We start from the raw sequence: 25,622 nt of genomic DNA, 5'->3' as shown, positions 1-25,622 counted from the left end.
GTTGGAATCCTAGGTGCCACAGTCATTGGGGAGCTATTTAGAGATAGGAAGTCTTCCCAGTTTTCTCAACTCCCCACACCTGGATGATTGCATGTTTCACCCATTAATCCTCAATTGCTCATCACAAGTAAGCACAATTTTAAGGAATAAGAGAAAAGGCTATTAAAAATTGAAGAGGGCATTTTAATCATGGAAATTCTCTCAATGTCTCATTGGAATGACTCATTTTAAAGAGTCTGGGGAAAGCACTTATATAAAGTAGCTTTTTAATAACAGACCCAGACACGTTGGTAAAGATCATGGCAAAAGTGCGCATACCCCCAAATCTCCCTTTCCAAAACTAAGACATGAACAAACAAGTAAAAATAACAAATATTGATACTAAAAATAAGGAAGAGTCCCAATCTTGGAATGCAATGGAAACAAAACAAATGGGCTTGTTTTATCTTGTTTTGTTTTTAGGGTGAAAATAACTGTGGAAGATAAACAATGGAAATGTATCATGTGTTTAAAGAAAAGCTCAAAACTAATAAAAAAAAAAAAAGGGAAACAGTCAAGGACATGTTAAGAGGGTATCTTCCAAAATGAAGAGTTCCTCTGTGTCTTAAAAAAATTTTCTTTAAGACCGATCAACAAATCCTAACGAAAATAATACAGTCATTGGAAAAGTAAAAAAAAAAAAAAAAAATTATAGGCATTTAGGCAGAACAAACAGGCCGTTACAGTGGGAAGAATGAACAGGCTAGTTCTCTTCGGCACCAACAGCCAGAAGATGAGGGCGTCATCATGGTGGCCTTTTTTTACAGTTTCTTATCGTTGTTGCCACACTTCTACCCACCACAGGCCTTTGCAATGGTAGTTCCCTTTGTCTGGAATGCTCTTTTTCCCCCTCTGGTTTACTCCTTTCCTTCTTTATCAGTTAGCTTAAGGAAGTTGGCCCTGACCGCATTAGGGTTTCTGAAGCTTAGAGTTCCTCAGCTGAGACACAAACCCACGGCCTGTGCAGTCTCCAGCACGGAGCACGGACAAGGGAAGCCCAGAGAAACAGAAAGCGTCTACGACCTGCTGTGCCTCTAACTTCAGAGTTATCTGACTTCTGCCAGCATCCATGACTCGGGGGCAGGCTCATTTGTTTGCTTTCAGAGAGAGTAAAATCTTACACCCTTCATATAGATTTAATAAGAAGTAGAAGAATTCAAATGAAGAAAATAACATTTTTAAAAATTCTACTTATGCCCTTAATATGACTTGAATAAATAAAAAAGATCATTCTATTATTGGACAGATGGATATTTTTAAAATGTAATTTTCACCTAGTCTATAAGTTAAATGGCAATCATATTAAAAATCTAAAGTGGTTTTAGGAAAAGAAGGGCCAAACGAAGGCCAGCGAGGGAGTCTTGCCCTCCTGGTTACTAAAATGTATTATAAAACTCCAACAATGGCAGCAGTATTGTACAGGAGTAGCAATTAGATCAATGGAAAAGTTAGTCAAGAAATTAAATACATATTAAATTACTATTTTTTACAAAATTTAGGAGCATTTCACTCCAAAACAAGAAAATTCAATAAATGATGTGTAGACAATTGGTATTTAGAAATAAATAAGTTTAGCTATATTTCAGCAAAAACATCCAGAAGCCAAGACTTACATATACATTTTAAAAAAGAAACATTAAAAGATATTGAAGACAATATAGGTCAACATTTTTATATTCTTGGGACGTGGATGGGCTTTCTAAGTAATGTGTGTTAGAAAACTCAAAAAGCAGAGCTAGAAAGATAGGTAAACACGATTACGTAAAACTCAAATGCTGTCATAAAACAAAAGTAAAATCATTAAAAAATTGGAAATAAAATAAGAAAATTATTTGCTATATATGGGACCAACAAAAGGTTAATACAAAGAACTTCCTCAAATTATTAAAATAAAAGTGGTCCCCACATACACACACAATAGAAAAATAAGCAAAGGACACAGAAAGGCAATTAATCAAGTTAGAGGGAAGGAAAGGAGGGAAGAGGAGGAAGGAAGGGAGGAAAAATGGTCAATTATCACAAGAGAAGATTCTACACTCTACTGGCAACTCCCCAAAAAAGTAAATTGAGGTATCATCTGTCGATTATCAGATCGATAAATGTGAAAAATCTTGCCCATACTCCGTGTTGGCGAGGGGTTGATGGAATGGACATTCCCACTTATTGTTGGAAAGGGTACAAATTGGCTAAACTTTCTGGAGGACAACATGAAAACCACTTAAAAATTTATACATGCTCACTTCCTAATCTAGCTGTATCACTCTTAAGGCTTTATACTAAAAAAAAAATCTAAGAGCACAAATACATATAGCCAAGGATATTCTTTGCAGCATTATTTACAATAGCAAAGTACTGAAAGCAATCAAAATGTCCCACAAAGCAGCCTGAGTTTAGTATATTATTTCACATGCATAAAATGAAATATTTGGTAACTTTGAATACATGTGTATGCACATACAAACATATATACTTGCACATATGAAGGTTGCAAGCTAACATATAGTATGATTCTGTACGTGTACTTTTCGCATATGTAAAGATAAAGCTGCACGTGTTTCAGCATAGAAAAGGGCTGGGAAATAGCTGACGGTGGTTGTATCTGGGCAGCAGAACACTGAAAGATGCTTTTTCTTTCTTCTTTGTGCTGTTTTGCATTGTTTGAATTTTAAAAATCAGAGGTAGAAAAATAGTACAAAGAGAAAAAGAAGCAAAGAATGAAATGATACCTAGTCTCTGAAGTTTCTAGTGGAAATTTTTGCTTCTTTAAATGGCCTTTGGTTTTCTTTTTTATGGTTCTGGCTCCTGAGCCACAGAACTTCACTGGCCACTGAGTTAATATCGCTAACAAAAGTAACGAAAAGGCCTAAAGGTTTTTATTTACAAAAATATCAGAGAAGGTTGTTTCAGGGCTAAGAAGAATGTGCATAAACAGATGGGGGACAGGTCTGCTTCTCTGGACCCCTGAAAGAACCAGCTGCCTCCATCACCTGCCTTGATGTCACCTCCCTATGGGTGGCAGCTGGGTTACTGTCCTTTTCCCAAAGATTTCCCACATTTCCAAGGACCTTCAAAGACCTGGAATGCTGTCCAAAGACATCCTATCCACAGATACATAATTCAATACAACCAAATCTATAAATCACTCAAGAACTCCCACAATCCTGGAGGCATATAAGATACCTCTGAATTTCTTTGCTTTCAACTGCAGACTTCAGTGAATACAGACTGCTCAGTTCAGGTCAGATTTGGAAGCCACGTTGGAGCAAAGATCTTTTAGTAAACATTAAAAGATTCTGTCCCACGAACAGCCTAATCATCAAGGCTCTAAATCTCCAAGTGATAGCCTTTAAGCAGTTGTCAAATCCTGGCTTGAAATTTTAAATCAAGTGATTTGCTGCTGGCTTCCTATGTCTTTGTCTCCTTATCAAAACAAGGCTTGGCTAGAAATACTATACCTGAAAGCAAGAGAAACTAAGGTGTGTTCTGTGAATGTGGGGCTGACATTTTACCTGTTAGCCTTGTGGATCTGATACATATAAACCAACGTCCTGGCTACTGGTGCTTCATCAAGATAAAATCAAGAAATGACCAAATCCAAAGCATACTTTAATCCCATGGGGCCATTGAGTCATCCAGGAGTTATCCCGAGACATTTATTCATGTATTCACTCATTTATTTACTGATTCATCCTACAAATTTCTGTTGCATATGCAGTGAGGGTCAAACACCATGCTTGGGCACTTGGAGGACAGCTGAGAGTAAATAAGACACGTCTCCTGAGATAGCCGCCGTCTATGGAGAAGCAAACAAGTAGAGAGGCAATAATAATATGCAAGATAGATGGTCTAACAGAGGTTTTGTATGAAATGCTATAACACCAAGGAGGAAAGAAATCAATTATTTTAGTAAAGTTGGGAGGGGTGAGGCGGGAAAAGCATAAGATGATATCAGCGCTAGGACTTCCCAGGCAGAGCAGAGCAAGCTGATGGCGCAGAGCTGCTGACAGAGCCGATGTGTGCAGGGATGTTTGGTGGTGGGTGGAGAAGGTTGGGTCTGCCAGACCAGAAGCCATATCAATGGCTTCCGTTGTTTCTAAAAGACTTGAGAGGAGGTAGTTGTTACAAGAAAGTCTAGTTTCCACTGGACTCTAAGTTAGTTCCTTTATTAAGTGCAAGGAATGGGTCCTCACTTCGGTGTAATGTTCTTTCTCACTGTTGTTTCAAAAACGCAACTGGAATCCTATCCTCTCTTGTGCTGGGTCACCATGTCGACCTCACTGTGAGCCAATGTGTCTAGCGTTATTCTTCTGCCAGCAGTCTTGTACGTACCCGAATACCACGCTTCTGCAGGCTGCTTAGTGCGGTGCGTGAGCTGGTTTCCAAGAATAAAGAAGCACATTGGCATCTGTCTATGATTCCACCGTTCTCCAAGATGGCCCAAGCCTCCTGCTTCAAAGACCTCTCCACCTCCACACTGATCTCCCAACCCTTAGCCACCTATAGCCGGCACCACCTGTTTCATCAAGCACAGATTCAATGATGGTTTATATACAGCAGTTTCTCATTGTTGAGTGCACATACATGATATCTGCACATTCCTGGAGACCAGGGACCATTCTCCACAGCACCTGGTAGAGTGCTGCACCCACACAGAGTATACCTGGCCCCTGTGCCGGGGCAACCTGTTCGCCATGGAGTCTAGCCATCCTGCTACCAGCTCACTGCTGGAGGCAGAGGTGCCTTTAAAATTTTAGATAGAAATGTATCAATATCATAGAATGCTTTGATGGTCAATGAAACCTTCCTACCATAAAAAGAATAGGGTCACCAATATAACCTATTAAATTTAAAAAATAAATTCCTTCATACACATTTATTCCCAATTCTGACACTAAAAGTGAGCTAACAGAAGCCAAAGCCAACACTCATTGTGTACTCATTTCTAGCACTCAGGTGTTGCTCTCTGATACTATTCTCCACTATAAACAAAACCAGGACTTCTTTGTGATAACTGGCTCCATATCTTGGGGACAGAAAATGTTCAGGATTAGCTTCGGAACATCTTATTATTACCAGAACAAGGATAATTTTAAGAATATCAGCGGGTGCTGCTAGAAGGACAAAAATAACAATTGTTGTAACAGTTTATGAATCAATAATAATAATAGTAATGTAGTGCATTGAAATAAATTGATAAAGGCAAAGAGTTCTTTTTGATACTCAGAAGACTCAGATAAGGTGCACCAAACTGTAGTTGCAATTGTTTTAATACAGCAGAAGAGTGAATAGAATAAAATGTAATTTAGTTCAGTTGCTTTTTCTCCCACTGTAATAAATTTTCTTTTTATTTGTATAAGTGTACAGGGTGCAAGTTACATGAATATATTGCATAGTGGTGAAGTCAGGGCTTGTAATGTACCCATCACCTGAATAACATAAATTGTACCCATTAAGTAACTTCTCATCACCCACCCCCTTCCCACCCTCCACTTCAGTTGACTTTAATAAGTATAGGAGAGCTTATGTATAAATATTTTGTTCCATTAATTAAGTTCTGATGTCCACTTGTCTCTACCTGTCTAAAAGAATGATAAATACAGAGAATTGAAAATAAGCCAACTTGTCCTGAAAAAATAGAAATTGACCCAGGAACAAAAAGTACTGGTTAGCCCAGTTGTCCCACATAATCACCAGGTAGAAAGAGGATTCCACAGAACATTCAAAGGTGATGAAGCCACCAAATGTCTGCAGAGGAGTTGCAATGTGCAGACTTGTTCCTCTAACCTGTAGGAGATGAAGCTTCTAGACGTGCCTAGTACAGTGTATGGAGACTTACAGACCCAACCTCCTCCTTCTCCAGAGGTAGAACTCTCAGCGCTATGTTGGGTGGGCAACAAAGAGCTCCCCAGGTCCTTGTCCTGGGCCCTCTGTGGCGAGGGAAGACTCTGAAAGCCTGTCAAGTCCATTCCACCTTGGCTGAACCTACAAAAGCTACCACCACTCCCAAATGCTGGAACCTTCCCTGCTCCCCGTAAAGGTACAGCACCAGGGGTAAGAGAAAGCCCGGATTCATATATGTAAGGGAACGGAGGAAAGATATGTAAAGCAAGACCAGAGAATATGCACACTGAAGTAGGAAAAGCACTCGTTCCAACCTGCAGGATTCAGGAAAACTTTATAACATTTGAAAGCAAGAGAGACAGACATGCCATAGAGGTGTGAACTATTTACTAGCTGGGTAACTATTCAGCTGAACCTAAAGCTACCTGTTTTCTGGGACCCATCAGTCCCCTCAGCCAGCACGGAAAGAGAAGGGAAGGCCACTTTTAACTCCAGCACTGCCCTCATGCACACCGGCCTGGAGCTGCCCCTGCGAAGGTGACATCAGGGAGCAAAGGAGAGGAGGTGCCAGGCCCTAGAGGGACTGGCTGTGCCACCTGCTTATTTCTAGTGTCCACCCCTTCTCTTAAAATCAAGTCCCCACATCGACAGGGTTTACCCTTGAGGTGGCCTGCTCCCGGAAGACAGTGCTCTGGAGGTTGCACGTGCTGGGCCATCCCTCAGCCGCACCCCTCATCTTCCCCTGCTCATCTCTCTACCAAAGAGGGCTGACCCCAAGCTGCTCCCTCTGTTCCTGTGACAGCTGGCTGCTGGCTGGGTTTGCCCAAGGGGAGGTGTGGTCTGAGTGTGGAGGGCGGTTGCAATGGGTGAAGACGAGGAATCTATCCCCCACTGTCTGCTCTGCTAGGTCTCTGCCAGGAACTGCTTCTCCTCTGTGGCTCCAGCTCCCCCTGGACAGGCCCGCAATGTCCCAAGCTCTGCTGGGTAGCCCGGCCCTCGCTTCTGCCGCACCACCTCCTGTCTGCCCCTTGAGCCTAGGGGAGGCTGCAGCCGCGGAGGCTGTGGCTGAGTGCCCAGTCTCCTGTTTTCTCTCTTCCATCGCCGTGTGACCATTTCCTGCATTAAATACTAAAGAGGTTTCCTAGTTAGATCCCAGCAGACAAACGGGAAAAGGACAGCATCTGCCTGCCCATTAGACAGGCCAGTTAATGACTGCACAGAAAGAGAAAACTTGTAAGAAAGGCTGCTTTGGCAATTTCCTATCTTTCCTGCTATTTCAAACCATAGAGTCTGTCTCTGTGGCCACACCTAGAGATAGACCCACAGGCAAAACCCACAGGTGGAGAGCAGGGACTGGAGGAGGGAGAAGGCGAGGCTCTCTCTGCAGTGGCGTGGCCGGCGGAACCATGGGTAAGGGAAACAAGAGAGAACGACCTTCAAGATAAATGTTTAAGTTTGCACTGCGGCATGTATGGCATGCTGTCATGTGTGGGCAAGGAGGACACATGTAAATCTATGCACATCCATACACGCATATACGTTTATAGATGCATAAAATATCCCTGGCAGTGTTTTTATGATGGCAGCAATTGTCTTTTGCTGGGGCCCTAGGGGATGGAGCGAGAAAGGGACTTTCTTTACATACTGTTTTCTAATTTTTGAATTTTGTATATTTTCAAAAAATGAAAGCAGACAAACAAACTCAATCTAATGCATGTGTGGCTCTGACATCCTCGGCTGTCTCTCAGCCGGGGCCAGCCATGCTAGCCTGCAGGAGTTGGGGGGGTCAGGTGCTTCGGACCCTGAGACACTGCAAGTCACAAGCCCATGTGTGGGGGCTCTGTTCATCGTGTCCAATGGTGGGTGCATCTGCTCAGACTATGCCTGATAACCCCAGTGACCGGGCTGACCGGATCCTGGGGCCAGGCTGCAGTGCTGGCTCTACTCCTAACCAGCTGAGAGAAGGAGACGAGTCACTTACCCGTTCTGGGCCTCAGCCCCCTCTTCTGTTTGGGGTTTGCTCTCTAAACTCCCTGTCAAGCCAAGCGGACAGATGTGGCCAGTAAAGAGGCCACAAACCCTTTTCAAACTCAAACACTTTCTTGCTGACACAGAAGAAGCGAGACGAGTGCCAACTCCCCATGTCCCTTGTCCCTCAAGACAATGTAAAAACAAAAAGGGCAAGGTGGCTGCCATATGAGGGGTGTGACACCCTGTTGCTGAGGAGCAGTTTTATAACCCTCGGATGTGGCCCCGAGGGAGAGGCAGAAAGCCTGGCAACTCAGCATGAAGGAGGCAGCGAGAAACTGTCTAGTGACAGCCCCCTGGGCAGACAGGGACGGAGCAGCCAACACCTTATAGCAGCTCCTCATGAGCCTGCCACACTCTCCGGCTTCGGGAGGCTCATAGGGCATCTGCCCGGACCTTGCCTACGTGGCCCAGGTAGAGGTGCACAGGGTCGCCCCGCTGCTGCGACAGAGCCAGTCCCCTATACTCCCTCCTGCCATTGGGAAGCCAAATGCTTAGTGGGGGAGAAGAGAGATTCATACCCAATATGGCAAGAGGATGGTTCTGAGGCAACTCCTATCACAAGGATGAGGACCGCAGAGCCCAGGATGCTCAGAAAAGAGGTCCTAAAAGGCTGTGGTTTTCCAGAGACACAAAACAACCCAGAGAAGACAGAGCCTGGGGCACGCCCAAGCCTGGCACCCTCCCTCCAGCTCACCCTCACCAGCTCCTTGCAGCCGGCACTCCAAGGGAGCCTTTGGACGCTCCCCCTGTGCCACTGACCCTGGAGGACGCCTAAGCTGAAATGTCCCCTGTTCGCAGCCCTGGATTCACATTCCCCTACCCCAGCTCATTCCAGAAGGTTTTCATGGACTTGCACATAGTAATGAAATGGACCTGCTTCCACTCTGAACCGAAGGTACAGTGAGCACTCAAGGTAAGTGAGTTGAATCATGTGTCTCAGAAAACTCTAATTTCTTTCCCCACTCACAGTTTTGTCTAAGGCTGGAGTCAGAGACGTGGCATTACTTGCTCTTTGCTCAGCTTTTCAAGAGAGAGTTCTATCAGCATCAATTTCTGCCCAAAATGTGCGTTCTTTCCCCATGGGGCCATCTTCAAAGACTTGTGTTCTTCAAGGAGGTAGCTTTCTGGAGGCTCCTCCCAATAGCTCTGCCTGGAAACTGCAACTTGGGCAGAATTTTTCTATTCGACATCTTTTCCTATGGTTGCCAGTGAACCATTTCTATCACAGCACCTATCACATTACTCCATGTATTTTCATCCATGTCTATCTCCCCCAATATGCTTGAACTCCTTGAAGGAGAGTCTATGTCTTCATCCATGTATCCTCTCCCAGTTGTGTCTGGCACACCTTAGGGACTGGATAAATGTTCTTTGAATCAATGATGAATGAATGAGCAGTGAGCCACCCCTCTTCCAGGACCCCTGCCACTCCCCAGCATGGAGGCATCAGGATCCCGCCCAGGGCATTTGACTTTTATTGTTTAACAGTGGCCACCAGGCTCAGAATTCCACCCATGGAGCTCTCAGTAGCCACTTCCCAGCAACAAGGAGGACACAAGCACATCACACGCTGCCAAGATAGGTCTTCACCCACTTCATCTCCTTTAATTTTCACCATGGTTTTGAGATAAGCCTTACTGTTCTTGGATTTATGGATGAGGAGCTGAGGCTCAGAGAGATCACCCATTAGGGGACAGAAGTCAAATTCCAACCCCTGGCTCTTTGCACAAATCCCTACAGCTGTCTCCCCAAGTCAGCCTTGGATAGAATCGCAAGAGCTAGCACTGGATCTGCACAGGGGGACAGGGGAGAAACCTGATCCTTCAAGCCACATCTTCACGTCTCTATGGGCTATGAAGAGACAGCACTGACATTAAGTGAAAGCTTAGACAGTATAAGGTAAACCAGTCAGCTCACTGGGCACGAGATGACTAAATGGATAGAACAACACAGCTATTTAGTCAACGCCTACAACAGACAGAATTGTTCCACATATTTTGTGAAGATTGCTAAAGAGGGGTTGCAGACAGTAGTGAGACAGCGCTGGCTGGAAGACATCTATCTCTGCTAAGGAGGCAGTGGCTGTGACTTTCTGTTATTCAGCCTCAAAAATCACTTTCTACAGGATAAGGAAAGGCACTTTAGACAGCAGCTACAAGTATTTCTTTCTTTCTGTTTTTCTGCAAACCACTATTTCCTGTTTTGTTCTCTATTTATACTTTACATTTAGTTTTGAGAAAGCGCTCGCTGGTGGTTTGGTGTTTGGGTTGTTTCTAGTTCAATCTTTATCTACAAAGCAAACTCCCTTTTCAAGGTGATTTTGTTTTGTAATATAAACAAACTGTAGACCTAAATTCCTTTCAGAGGCTTGGCTGATAAAAATCCTTAAAACTTCAACAAGAGAGCAACAAGATTCAAATAACACAACTCACAACTCTCCGAGTCAGCCTCTCACCGGGTGGGAATCCATTCCCACTCTTCCAGGGCATGGCTTCTCTAGACAACGGCCTTTCCAACACAAACACTGTTACACGCTTTTCTGGGCACATAGCTGTTCATCCTGAAGTACAGAAATGTGTAACTACATCTTCATTATGATACTTTTTGAAAATCATTGATGTATCTAAGACACTTTGTTGCCCCCATAAGACAACAATACACAACAAGGTCATTTATTTTTGTTTGCCAAGCACAAGAGATATTCCCAGATGCATCCAGACAACACCACGTTCCTCTTCTCTTCCCGCAGAGCATTGCTTCACTCCTGTCTCCCACCTGGACAATACCTACCTCCCAGGAGTGAAGCTGCTATGACGCCCTGGCACCAGCAGGGGTTCTAGAGCTCTCTAGAAAGCTGTGAGGCTGGTAGGAGAGGCAGGGTACTGGGTGCCCAACACTCATCGTCACTGTCAGGACCTGCAGTCACTGTACACTGGTGCCCTCTCCCCTCTTATTTCACAAAGAAAAATCCCAGGGTCTTCCGATATAAGCTGTCTCTGGGCCTGAGAATAGAATGGGGCAAGGGGTGGGAGCCCAGATCAAAGAGATTGGAAAACTCTCTCCCAGTGTTTGTTTCTCTAACTCACAGGAACAAAACAAAATGCAGCCTAGTTCACTTCTGATCACCAAGGACCACGAAGGCTTCTCAGTGGTCCTGCTAAGTGCAGTCGCAGCATCAGCAAAGAGTGGATGCATAAATAAATGAAGAAAACATATACATGCATATATTATTAATATTTTGTGAACATCTCTCTACAGGCCTTTAAGGCATTGTACAGATTGTACAGATGACGAATGTCAGATCTATAGAGATGGCAGCTCAGAAAGCATCCGAGTCTTGCCAGAGGTCGCACGGCTAATGCCGAGCCCAGCCTCTCTCCGCCAGCACCTGGCTAACAAGAGGTTAGCTGCTGAGATCCAAGGAGTGTCGTCTCCCAGGGCCTTTGTTTCTGGCTGGCGGTGGGGTGGGAGATGTTGCATTTTAAAAGCTGACTCCTCAAGACCAAAAAGTCAGGAGGCCTTGCAATCACCCTGAGACAAGTCAACAAAATTATTACCATGCTATCCGGCCTGGCCGAAAGCTACGTGACCTCTCCCAGCATACCGTGATTCCCCAGCCGATGTGCTTTGATTGACTCAAAATGAAAGGAGGGAGAGAGCATACAGCTGTGGACTTCCACTTCTTTGTTGCTAAAGGAAAGGTCAGAAAAGGAAAAAATAATGACCCTTTTGTCCTGCTCCCTCTCCAGTGGGTTAGCAGCCGGCAAGCAGGGGCTTACTGGATTATTTTCTAGATCTTCTCCCCTTCCCGAAGGTCTCCCGAGGCCATGCAACAGCAGTTAAATCAATTCTTAATTAGCTTTCAAAGTTTACCTTTTGAAAATCCATATCTATATGAATATTTATTGGGCACTTACTAAGCACAAGGCATTAGTGCCTGGCCCTGAAGATGCGAAGGGACGTCAGGACAAGCATACAAACAGAAAGGCACACGCAGCCCTCAGGAATGTCAGTCGAGGACAAACTGTCCATGCTTAATGCAGGAACCAGGAAGGAGAGGCTCACCGAGGTCAAAGCAAGGAACCAGCTGAGAGAGTTGCAAAAAGCAAATAAAACAGGGATGTGTCGTTGGGTTAATTTTTAATTTTCACAGCAGAAAGAACAAGGATGGAATTAGCCTACTGCTTAGCATATACTGGGGAGTTAGCAAGTGACAGGGAGACACCAGGACTGCTCAGGGAGTATTTATATTTGGGTTTAGTACAGAAAAAGGAAGGAGCTCAAACTGTAGGCAGCAGACAGGCAGTGAGAGATGGGGGCTGGGGGGCCGGTAGGAGGGAGGGGCACAGATAGTGACAGCAGTGCCTCACCGTGATGAGCTCAAATCCCTCTGAGCTCAGACAAAGCGTATCCTCGAGCACAGCAGGAGTTTGCAGATACTGCCTCAGGCTGCCTTTGGGAATTTTTTGAGAAATTAAGGAAAGAAGAGCAGTACTAGAAGACAGGGAGGGCCATGTTTTTATTATTATTATTATTATTTTAAAGACACTATCTCTCACTCTGTTCCTAGGATGGAGTGCAATGGTGCAATCATAGCTCACTGTAACCTCAAACTCCTGGGCTCACGGGATCCTCCTGCTTTGGCCTCCTGAATAGCTGGAACTACAGGTATGTGCCCTACAGGTGTGTGCCCAGCTAATTTTTAGAATGTTTTGTAGAGAAGGGGTCTTGCTATCTTGCCCAGACTTAGTCTTGAACTCCTGGGCTCAAGCAACCCTCCCACCTGGGCCTCCCAAAAGTGCTGTGATTACAGGTGTGAGCCACCACAACTAACCCAGACAGGAGCGTATTTTATCCCAATTTTCAAAACAGAATGGATTCTGGGTGTGAATAATCAGTTACTCAACTGACTATTAAACAAGCTAGCAAGCACTTATTTAAGAATGTGGTTACCACAACGAGTAAGATGTACAACGTTTGGGGGATGGACACGCTTGAAGCTCTTACTCGAGGGGGAGGGGGGCACGGGCAATATATGTAACCTTAACACTTGTACCCCCATAATATGCTAAAATAAATATACAAAAAAAAAAGAATGTGGTTATCACTAATATTGGGAGATTGACTCCCTAAAAGCAAATTACAGTACTTTAAAGTTTAAGGCTTACCCTAACTAGATTTACTTTGGGGGCAGGCGAGGGGAGACACATGGGTTAGAGATGAGAGGAATGCTATAACCACGGGCCATCTTGAATACTGAAAGTATTTGCCCAAAATTTCTCCAGATTATTTCATGGTGACATGAAAGTAGTGACATGTGAGCAGAAGGGTAATACTGTTGGATAGAATCATAAGTCATGAGACGCAACCACACAAGCTGCATGATTAACGACAGCACCAATCTGCAGTTGTCTCTATTGGCATGGCACAGGTCTCTAGCTTTGGTTATGTTCTCCCCATGACGTGGATGAAGATTTGGAAGGCAAGCCTATCAAATAAGCAGATGATGTAAATCTTCAAGGGGCAGGCTAATGCTATGGACTATAGAATTGCAATTCAAAAAAATGTAATTGGGTAGACCAAATCAATCAGATAAAATTTTAAAAGACAAAATAAATAAAACATCATTCACAAATGTACAGGAGAGACTTGACAAGAAAGTCTTCCTGCGTGAAAAAAGATTAGGAATTTTTGCTAAGCCTTATTTAGATTATGGTGTGGGCCATTTGGTCACAAAGCTCCTGGGAATACAGAGTGTATAGTGCCTGCATCAAGGGGAACAATCCCTCCATTGTCCACAGAACATCTGGAGTTTTGCAGTGGTTTTGGGGGTGAGAATGAAAATAAACGGTGAATCCAAAAAGAGGAAAGAGAAAGGCCTATGGAACGTTCCTTTGTGGAACAGCCAAAATAACTGAGGGCATTTAGCTTGGAAAGAGGTTATTCCATGTGGCACCACAAGGCAGAACCACAATATGACAGGCAGCCTCCAGAATGGCCCGAACGATCCATCTCCTGTGTAGCCTACTCTTATGCTGCAATGAGAATTCCAATTCGGCTGATAGCGGCGGCTGACACCTGTAATCACAGCACTCTGGGAGTCTGAGGCGGGAGAACCGCTTGAGATCAGGAGTTTGAGACCAGCCTCAGGAAGAGCGAGACCCCATCTCTACTAAAAAAAAAAAAAAAAAAAAAAAGAATTCAAATTAAATTGTTAATTAAAAGGATGATTACTCAGAATTCTCAGTGTCTAAGACCCAGTCTAACTCAATAGTGGGAAAGAAGTAGTTAATGTTCTTTCTTTTTCTTTTTTTGAGACAGAATCTCACTCTGTTGTCTGGGCTAGAGTGCCGTGGCATCAGCATAGTTCACAGCAACCTCAAAGTCCTGGGCTCAAGTGATCCTCCTGCCTCAGCCTCCCGAGCAGCTGGGACTACAGGCACGTGCCACCATGCCCGGCTATTTTTTTTCTGTATATTTTTAGTTGGCCAATTAATTTCTTTCTATTGTTTAATAGAGATGGGGTCTCGCTCTTGCTCAGGCTGGTTTTGAACTCCTGACCTTGAGCAATCCATATGCCTCAGCCTCGCAGAGTGCTAGGAGTACAAGCATGAGCCACTCTACTCGGCCCTTAATGTTCTTTCTTACCTTAGTGCAACAAGAACTAAATGAGATCCCATGTATTAGAGCCAAGAGGTATTTATTCTACAGGACAGAAGCCCCTGAATGCACATGGAACATAGAACTGATCACTGGGAAATGTATAGAAGAAGCAAATACTGCAAGCTGAGCAACCCCAGGACCAGGCACGCAGTTCATCCTTACTGTTCTAGGAGTGTGTGTTTACAGATATGAATCAGATAGAATCCTAGTCCTTCTGCTTTCATTCTTTCTGTCGCTTCTTCGTGGAATAAGTGCTGCATCTTTCTACCTGAGGGCAAATCCCAAACTCTAAGAAGCCCAATTGAGTAAAGACATTAGAGCCTATTAAAATAAAAAGAAAAATATTTTCTCCATCCCTGCCATCAATCTCTTTATTACAGTCTTATCACCAGTCTCTTGTGATATTTCATAACACGTTTTCAAAGAGTATCTTTGCTATGAGACCCAAGCAGCAGAGATAGTCAATTAAGATACAACCAAAAGGTGTGATCACAGCAGAGTGACTGTTACGAAGAAGGTGCTCAATAGACACTTACTGAATTGGTTTGGGCTGGATTGGATTGAATTGAACAGATTTAAATAGAAACGCTCAGGCTGAGACATTTAATAAACTTTCATCTAATTGAACTGGACTGGCAAAATGAATCATGGTAAACTTATATCCTGGAACATGGTGCCTCTTTTAGAAATAATCATTCCCTGGTCCCAAAGCAGCATAGGGGGGCTTATCTAGGTTTCTCTGGGTACTAACAAGGAAACGTCTCCAGGATTTATTATTCTGACAGAAAATTACAATAAGAAGTAGCTAGTGAATATGTATAGTTATTTTCTTTATATGTTATCCAAATTGCATATAAGAAAACATATATTTACACACACACACACACACACATATATATATATCTTTAGAGCACATTTTGTTTAGTTTATTGATGCAAATCTACCCGCATGCACCAGACAGATGGTTGAATACTTAAACTTTCTCCTTTAATAACCTAGTTAAGTCGTATATGTGTTAGTTTCCTAGCACTGTCATAATTACCACAACCTTAGTGGCTTGGAACAACAGAAATTATCCTCTCACAGGAGTCTAGAAGTCTGAAATCAAGATGCCAGCAGGTCACACCTGTAATCCTAGCACTCTGGGAGGCCGAAGCGGATGGATTGCTCGAGGTCAGGAGTTCGAAACCAGCCTGAGCAAGAGTGAGACCCCATCTCTACTATAAATAGAAAGAAATTAATTGGCCAACTAACATATATATAGAAAAAATTAGCCGGGCATAGTGACGCATGCCTGTAGTCCCAGCTACTCGGGAGGCTGAGGCAGCAGGATTGCTTGAGCCCAGGAGTTTGAGGTTGCTGTGAGCTAGGCTGATGCCACGGCACTCACCCTAGCCTGGGCAACAAAGCGAGACTCTATCTCTAAATAAATAAATAAATTTAAAAAGTGAGGCTCTGTCTCAAAAAAAAAAAAAAATTAAGAAAAAAAAAAGATGCCAGCAGGGTTGGTTCTGTCTTGAGACCCTGAGGGGTAATCTGAGAATCTGTCCCATGCCCCTTTCCTAGTCTCAGAGGCTGGCAGCATTTGGGGCATTATTCAGACAGCATCTATAGACATCGTTCCAGTGCCACATGGCCTTATTCTTTCTCTGTGTGTGTCTCTGTACTTCCTCATGGCCTTCTTGTACTGACATTAGTCATTGGATTTATGGCCCACCCCAATTTATGACATCATCTTAACCAATTAGATTTGCAAAGATTCCCTTTCCAAATAAGTTCACATCCTGAGGTTCTAGGTGGACATGAATTTTGGGGAGGACACTATCCAACCCAGTACAAACAGTATGCATCGGACTTTCAACTGAGGAAAATAATGTCTTTTATCTTATTAGGTATGGTAGTGTGTTAATTAACTCATATAAATTTCTATGAAAATCTTTTGCTATCATTTAAAGGCATCTTTCTTGCTACATCCTCTTGGGGAGATAAATAAAATCTGATAGCCCGTCTTGCAATATTGCAATTATCTTTTTTATGTTTCTGCTAGTTTGTGCAACTAAAAGTTTCCCTTTAAATTTAGATTTTCCAATTAAAAGTATTTGGGCCAGGCTCAGTGGCTCGCGCCTGTAATCTTAGCACTCTGGGAGGCCGAGGCAGGAGGATCACTTGAGCTCAGGAGTTTAAGACCACCTAAGCAAGAATGAGACCCCATTTCTACAAAAAATTAAAAACTTAGCCACGCATAGTTGTACACGACTGTAGTCCCAGCTACCCAGGAGGCTGAGGCAGAAGGATGGCTTGAGCCCAGAACTTTGAGGTTGCAGTGAGCTGTGATTATGTCACTGAATTCTAGCCAGGGCCACATAGCGAGACTCTGCATATATAAAAAAAAATTGTCTTAATTTTGAGGTATAATTTCCACACAGTGAGATTCACAGGTCTTGGAGGTATAGTTTGAGTTTTGAAAAATGTATACACCATGTAACTCATACCCCAAACAAAATACAGAACATCTCCATCACCTTAGAAAGGTCCTTTATGCTTCTTTCCAGTCAACCTCCTCCAAAGTCAGCCACTCTTCCAATTTCTATCTCTCATAGATTAGTTTTGTCTGTTCTTGAGCTTCACATAAATGGCATCATACAATATGTACTATCTTAGATCTGGTTTCTTTAGCTCATAAGCATATTTGTAGTATATCAGTAGCTCATTTAATCTTACTGCTGATTAAATGAGTATAGCCTATTGTATGTGGACATACCACAATCTATCTATCCATTCACATGGTGAAGGACATTTGGATCATGTTCAGTTTTAAACTATTTGGAAAAAATCTGCCAGAAACACTTCTGTACAAGTCTTTTGTGGACATATGTTTCTATTTTCTCAGGTAAATACTGGGGAGTGGAATTGTTGGTTCATAGGGTAGGTTTATGTGTAACTTTATCAGGTACTGCCTAACAATTTTCCAGTGTGCTACCGTCTTTACTCCCACCAGCAATGCAAGACAGGGACAGTTGCTCCATATATCCACCAGTATTTGTGCTGTCAGTGTTTCATTTTAGTCATTCTACTGGGTGGACTCTAATTTGCATTTGTTTGAGGAGTGGATATGCCGAACACCTTTTTATATGTATTTTGGCTACTCACATATCTTCTGTTTAAAATACCTGTTCAAGTCAAATTTTAATTGGTTCTTTGCCTTTTGTATTATTGAGTTGTAAGAGTTCTTTACATATTCTGCAGACAAGTCTGTTGTCAAATATATATACTGCAAAATTTCTCTCCCAGTACATTGTTTGCCTATTTGCTCTCTAAATATGGACTTTTAATGAGCAGAAGTTTTAAATTTTTGATGAAGACCAATAGAGCAACCTTTTGTATTATGATTAGTGATTTTTGTGCCCTCTCTGAGAAATTTTTGCCACCCCAAAATCATGAAGATATTCTCTTATGTTTTCTTCTGGTTTAGCAGCTTTGTGGTTTTACTTATTACAATTAAAGGTCTATGATTCATCTTATTATCAGGTATGATGTGAGATAATGTTCAGGGTTCACTCTTCCCCCATACAAATATGCAGTCATGCCAACACAATTTATTGAAAAGATTTTTCTCTCCCCATTGAATTGCTTTGGTGCCTTTGTCAAAATTGATTAACCACATGAATTTGAGTCTACTTCTGGACTCTTTTTTTTTTTTTTTTTGAGACAGAGTCTCGCTTTGTTGCCCAGTCTAGAGTGAGTGCCGTGGCGTCAGCCTAGCTCACAGCAACCTCAAACTCCTGGGCTCGAGCGATCCTTCTGTCTCAGCCTCCCGAGTAGCTGGGACTACAGGCATGCGCCACCATACCCGGCTAATTTTGTTTATATATATATCAGTTGGCCAATTAGTTTCTTTCTATTTATAGTAGAGACGAGGTCTCGCTCTTGCTCAGGCTGGTTTTGAACTCCTGACGTTGAGCAATCCGCCCGCCTCGGCCTCCCAGAGAGCTAGGATTACAGGCGTGAGCTACTTCTGGACTCTTGATTCAGTTTTATTGACATATTTATCTTTATGCTAATACCAAACTCTCTTGGTTACTATAACTTTATAGTAAGTCATGAAATCAGGTAATATAAATTCTCCAACTCTATTTTTACTCTTTTAAAATTATCTTATAATTTGCATTTGAATTTCCATAGAAGTACAAAATATCTGCAGGAATTTTGATTGGGAAAGCATTGAATCTATAAATCAATTTGGGGAGAATTGAAATTTTGCTAATATCGAGTCTTACAATCCATGGTATATTTCTCCATTTACTTAGGACTTCTTTAGTTTGCTCCAGAAATGTTTTTGTAGTTTTTGGCTTAAATGTCTTACACACATTTTGTTAAATGTATCACTAAGTATATTTCAGTTTTTGATGCCATGGTGAATGGTACCTTGACTTCATTTTCCAATTAATAGTTGCTTTTACATAGAAATACATTTGAATTTTACACATTAACTTTGTATCCTACTAGTAAACTACTTCTAAATGACCAGATCTAGAAAGGTTTTTCTGTACATTGCTTTAGAGTTTCCATATACACAATGATATATAATCTGTGAGTTAAAAATTGTGTTTAATTCTTCCCAATCTTTTGCCTTTTAATTTTTTTCAAAAAAAAATTTTCTTGCCTTGTTACAGTGGCTGGAAGCTCTAGGATAATGCTGAATGTAAGTGGTGAGAGAAGACATTCTTGCTTCTTCCTGATTTTAGGAGAAAATTTTTCTATATTTTATCTTTAAGTATGATGTTATCTTTAGGCATCCATCTTATCAGATTGAGAAAGTTTCTTCTATTCCTAGTATCCTAAGAGATTTTTTAAAAAATTATGAATGGACATTGAATTTTATAAATGCTTTGTCTACATCTATTGAGATGATCATATTATTTCTATCATTGTTTAAGTTTTTCATTTAAAAATATGGAATACTTCATGGATTTGCATGTTTTCCTTGTACAGGAGCCATGCTAATCTTCTCTGTATCATTCCAGTTTTAGTATGTGTGCTGCCAAAGCAAGCATGATAATTTCTTTTATTCTATTATTGTGGAGAATTACATTGATGACTTTAAAATGCGAAATAAACTTGCATTCCTGAAATAAACTCCATTTGGTCATGATCTACTATCCATTTTATGAATTGATGAATTTTATTTGCTAATAATTTTTTTTTTTTTTTTTTTGGAGACAGAGTCTCGCTCTGTTGCCCGGGCTAGAGTGCCGTGGCATCAGTCTAGCTCACAGCAACCTCAAACTCCTGGGCTCAAGCAATCCTTCTGCCTCAGCCTCCTGAGTAGCTGGGACTACAGGCGTGAGCTACCATGCCTGGCTAATTTTTTCTATGGATTTTTACCTGGCCAATTAATTTCTTTCTATTTTTAGTGGAGACGGGGTCTCACTCTTGCTCAGGCTGGTTTCGAACTCCTGACCTTGAGCGATCCTCCCGCCTCAGCCTCCCAGAGTGTTAGGATTACAGGCGTGAGCCACTATGCCTGGCCTATTTGCTAATAATTTTTTAAGAATTTTTGCATGTATGTTTGTGAGGAATATTGGCTTATAATTTTCTTTTCTTATAATATCCTTGTCCAGATTATTGACAGAATTATGGTGTCCTCAAAAATAGGGGGGGAGGGAAAGTGTGTCCTTCTCCTCTGTTTTCTCAAAGAGCTTATATAAGATGTATTATTTCTCACTCAAATATTTGATAGAATTCACCACTGAAGTCATCTGAGTCTGAAGGTGGGAAAGTTTTCAATTTGTAGGAAGGCTTTTAATTACAGATTTAATTTCTTTGAAACATAGAAGGCTATTCTGGTTTTCTATTTCATCTTATGTCAGATTTGGGTAGCTATGTTTTTCAAGAAGTTGTTTGTTAAATTTAGTAGCATCAATGGTCATAATTATTATCCTTCCTTATTATCATGTTAATACTTGTATTTTTCAGTTCTAGAATTTCAATTTCTACCTCTTTTTATTTTTCGAGTTTCTGTTTCTCTTCTGAAATAGGCATCTCTTTTCCCTAAGCTATTTAACATATTTTAAATGGTTGTTTCCTTACGAGGGCCCTCCACAGGTGTTCCTCACAGTGCAAGGGGCTCAATGTGACCCGCCCGGCTCCTTTTCTGCACCCCAAACCAGAACGAGAGCTTCTCTCAGGAAGGACTTTGTATTTTCCATCTTTGTACCCCAGGCCTTTCACAGGGATGAGCATGTGGCCGGCGCTGGATAAGTATGTGTTGACTAGATGAATAAATGAAATCAACCTGGGCACCTCCCCCATTTTTACATGACTAGAGGCCCATATCGCTTTTTTCCAAGTCTTAGCAAAAATGAAAAAGAAAACGAAAATGTCTGGGCATGTTTTCCAACTCAGAGGACTGTATTACTTTTTGGAATAATAAACCTCTTTATTGTTCTGTATCCACCACCCAATCCATGTATCCACCACCCAAGCCCAGTGAACCCCCTTCTCTCCCTGTGCCCATTATTTCCTCACCTGGAAAACAGGTAGCAATGCCTAAAGAACAGGCTGAGCGAAAGGATTAGCTCTGGCCACGTTAGAAACATTAGTCTGCACCCTCCTTTCCTCCCCCTTTCCAAGTTAGCCTATGCCCAACTCCTACTTGAACGTTTGCCCCAAGACTTTTATCCACTTAACTCTTTTTCTCAAACATTCAATCTTCCCCTGCTGCTTTGCTGCACTTGCCCACAACACACTTAGGTTTCCTCTATTTAAAAGAGGGATGAAAAGGAGAAGATGATGAAAAAAAACCAAACCCCTGTTCAGCTGCCTTACCACACCCCCCATTACCTGCCTTTATTAATTTCTGTTTCTTCCTTGTGCTTTTCCTTTCGGAGACAGGCTATGATGTGGAAGAGGGGCCATTGAGGACAAGCACATAGGTCCACATTACCATTTACAGTGGCACAGACCTTGGGCAACCGGCATAGCACTGAGGTTCTCACCTTTAAATGGAAACAATGAAGGAGGGAGTTAGGAGAATTCAAGGAGTGGTCATCAAAAGCTGAAAGCTCAGGGACCTCCTTCCTTGGGGAGGAGAGGTGGATATATGGATTGGGTGGTGGATAGAGAATAATAAAGAGGTTTATTGTTCCAAAAAGTATCTAATACAGTCCTCTGAGTTGGAAAACATGCCCAGACATTTTCGTTTTCTTTTTCATTTTTGCTAAGACTTGGAAAAAAGCGATATGGGCCTCTAGTCATGTAAAAATGGGGGAGGTGCCCAGGTTGATTTCATTTATTCATCTAGTCAACACATACTTATCCAGCGCCGGCCACATGCTCATCCCTGTGAAAGGCCTGGGGTACAAAGATGGAAAATACAAGGTCCTTCCTGAGAGAAGCTCTCGTTCTGGTTTGGGGTGCAGAAAAGGGAGCCGGGCGGGTCACATTGAGCCCCTTGCACTGTGAGGAACACCTATGGAGGGCCCTGGTAAGGAAACAACCATTTAAAATATGTTAAATAGCTTAGGGGAAAGAGATGGCTATTTCAGAAGAGAAACAGAAACTCGAAAAATAAAAAGAGGTAGAAATTGAAATTCTAGAACTGAAAAATACAAGTATTAACATGATAATAAGGAAGGATAATAATTATGACCATTGATGCTAATAAATTCAGCAAACAACTTCTTGAAAAACACAACTACCCAAATCTGACATAAGGTGAAATAGAAAACCAGAATAGGAGGGCGGTGGGAGGGCTGGAGAGTGAGGGGTGAGGAGGGGGCGAGGTGTTGCTGTGGAGGGTGATGCCAGCAAAACCACGTGGCTCCCCAAGTAGGAAAGGTTTGCCATCTGACCCTTCATAGCAAATGTGTGCCAACCCTCTGCTATACCATCAGGTACCACCATGAAGGCAGGATCACATCCTACTTATCTTTCATTCCAGGACAGTGCCTAAATACAAGGATGTCAACAGATTCTAAGAAAATATGAAGGCATATGTAAGATATTATCAGATACAATCTGTTGGGGGAGCATGCTTATTCTCACTGATTGTGAAGAGGATGGAGATTGTGGCCTTTTAAAAGCGTCATGTCCTGTCATTTTAATAGCCCCATTTAATAATGAGTGAAGTGAAGAATGGCAGCCACTATGGGAATTCTTAATGCAACACCTTGAATTTCTGACACTGGCCTGGTTTTATGGGCCCTGGTGTGTCTGTTAGATGAAAGTTGTCAAACTACACTTGAAAACCCCAATTATGCCCACACTCAGCCAAAGCCACATTTTGAACTTGACTCTGTGTTCTTATAAACTGTAAATTTTCTAACTTAGCTCAGCGAAGAGTGACGTAAAGTTTTACATATGTGTGAGCTATTTTATAGGTGCTCAGATCTAAGAGCTCATGGCAGCTACAATATTAGCAATGAGACCTGCTGAGAAACCAGCTGGTTCTGAAGTATAATATTCCTAACTATAATGAGAACAATAGTATTAAAATCTGACAGATATTCTCTCCATGGAGAACCAGGACTGGCCGGGCGTGGAGAGCGTGAGAGCTGAGGGGATCACACAGGGAGGGCCACGGTTGTGCGTTTCATCCCTACACTCCGCCAGCCTCAGAGGGTGGATGACATGGGCTCTCTCCCAGGCCAGGGCTGCCACGGTGGGGCCTGTGCGACTGCCTCCTCCACTCTTCCCACACAGTGACGGGCCAGGCACTTTCCAACCTCAAGAGCCCCTTCTCAACTTAAGGACAGACAGTCGGAACAGAGATTTTTTTTCCTGACAAGCAATGCGCAAGAGCTCCGCCTGATGATCCATTTCCTACTCAGGGCGTTCAACTCGTGCCTCTCTGCTCCTCACAGCAACCTGGGATACAGGCACCACCATCTCCTCCCTTACGGGAGAAGGCTGAGGCTTGGAGAGATGAAACAGGCGAGTCCCCCCACCACCCCAGGCAGTGGCAGGACTGTGGTTCAAACCCCAGCCCGCTGGAACACTGTGCTGCACCAGAGCCTGTGTGTGCTAGGAGGGGAGGCAGAAGCTGCCCTTGGAGAGGGGACAACAGACACACACACACACACACACACACACACACACACACACACACACACACAATGACTACGCTCCAACCAGAGAGAGCAGGGGATTAGGGTACATAGTAAGCACGTGGGCTAGAGGAGGAAGGGAGGCTTCCTGGAGGAGGTGATCCTTGGAGGGCAGGAGACCCAGTTCTGATCCTTGCAGACACTCGCCTGACTTTGTCTCTCTGCATGTCAGAGGAAGTTACTCCATGTGCCTTGCCCATCATCAGTGCTTAGTAATTTGTCAAGTTCACTAATTGACTAACAGATATAAGTAACGCCACCAACTGGTTTCTACTTCTCCACTGCCATAGTGAGCTCTGTCGACCACTACCCAGAGCACAGCAGTGGCTCTGCTCCTAGCGCTCCCCTGGCGGGCCCTCTGCTCTTCCCTGGGCCTCGCAGGACTTAGCATCGGGCTTCCAAAGCCAGCACTGAGCCGTCACAGAAGCGGCTGGTTTTGAGTACTGAGTTCGCATCCTGGCCTGGCAGTGAGCCCCTTCCTTCCCTCCAAATCATCCCACCATCTCCCACTGAAGCTCCCAGCCCCAGGACTAAAGGGCAAAGAGACGGGGTCGGAGGCCCAGGGCTGATGGACCCGGCCACTTCCAGGGATGCACACCTGACCCGAGGGCAGCTGCCATCTCTGTCTCTGGGTTCTTGGCTCTTTGCCCACATGGTGCCTGTAGCTGGGCAGAGTGTCAGGCCCACCCCGGGGCAGAGTCGGCTCCGCACCGGCTCAGGTGCCCCTGCGCTACAGAGCCGGGCAGAGCATCGGCACCACGGGAGGGAAAGGAGGGAAATTTAAATGAGTCTTAGGGGACTGGAAAATTATTTGGTGAAATGTTCTTAAGCTTTTTTTGCAGAATACCCATAAATTTCAGGGGCCAGTGTGCTAACAGCTTTTGATTTATGATGTCTTTATTCTTGCATTGTATTTAAGCCAAATTATGAAAAGGTGGCAGAGTAAAAAGAGCCTTATTTAAAAATGCTTTGGGATCCATCATGGGGTCGAGCCATTTCTGTCAATCTTTGCTGCCACGTTGTTAAAACGAGGGCTCTGGGTGCTGACAGCTGAGTAGCTAATTGCTGTTGGATGCCAGCCCTCCTCCTCCTCTTCCTAGAGACTTTGTGTCCCCTCCTTCAGATCTTTTAATGGCCCCTGGGGGCCAGAGGAAAGCTCGCCCTGGGTAAACTTTGTGGGGCCAGGTCTCATTCAGCTGCCACAGCACAGAAATTCCCAGGACCTCTAATTAAAATGCCTACAGTCCAACCAATATGCTCTTGTTTCATTGCTCAGGGGTTACAAAGCTCCCGACTAATACGGAACACAAATTAACAAAACGCTGTGTCAGCCTTTCTTGTCCCATTATGATGTTATTGTCATATTTATTAGCACAATTCCCTATAGGACACTGGTGGGAATATCTAAAAAGTGAGTTAAGCACTCTCCTCGCTACACGGGGAGAACGTTCTGCCATTTCCCCGCGGCACACATAAACTTCTGCGCCATCCGTGCTCACAGCAGCTCCCCGCGGAACACAAGACAATCGGGGGTGCTCTTGCACTGGAAGGGGCTACGCTGTCTCCAGCTGTAATTATCTTCCATTCACGCTACTGTAAAATGACTAGGTTGTTGTCACTGCTTTTATTTCAAAGAACAGTTCTATTATCCGTTCACTAAAATTTAACAACCTACAGCACTTGCATGAGTTAATTACAGTCTGAGGGGAGCATAAACACAAACTTCACTGATCATGTTGTTCTACATCACATTAGCCTAATTGCTTGATATTCGGAATTAAGTTTACTTTTGTGCATCTCGCCCCACCCTTTGTGTCTGTCTGACTGCCGGCTTCCACCTCCTCTGCAGGAGACACACTTTCCCCCTGAGTAAGTGGAAAGCTGAGCGGGGGAAATCTCTCTGGGATGTTTGACAAGGAAGGAAAGACACATCGCTGTCAC

At 43.2% G+C, this 25,622-nt stretch overlaps 1 protein-coding gene and 1 non-coding gene across 3 annotated transcripts in view; both read right to left on the bottom strand.

The window, feature by feature from the left end:
- SCML4 (Scm polycomb group protein like 4) overlaps positions 1 to 25,622 on the bottom strand; it is a 106,197-nt gene that overhangs the window by 66,085 nt on the left and 14,490 nt on the right. The gene's annotated exons all lie outside the window — the stretch shown is intronic.
- LOC142871203 (U6 spliceosomal RNA) lies at positions 19,522 to 19,624 on the bottom strand. The gene has a single exon (XR_012919467.1). It is a non-coding gene; the product is annotated as a U6 spliceosomal RNA (small nuclear RNA).

Source organism: Microcebus murinus, chromosome 5 (assembly GCF_040939455.1).
Source record: "Microcebus murinus isolate Inina chromosome 5, M.murinus_Inina_mat1.0, whole genome shotgun sequence".
Taxonomy (NCBI): Eukaryota; Metazoa; Chordata; class Mammalia; order Primates; family Cheirogaleidae; genus Microcebus; species Microcebus murinus.
The sequence above is the reverse complement of the archived record's forward strand: the minus strand, read 5'-3'. Positions and strand labels throughout refer to the sequence as shown.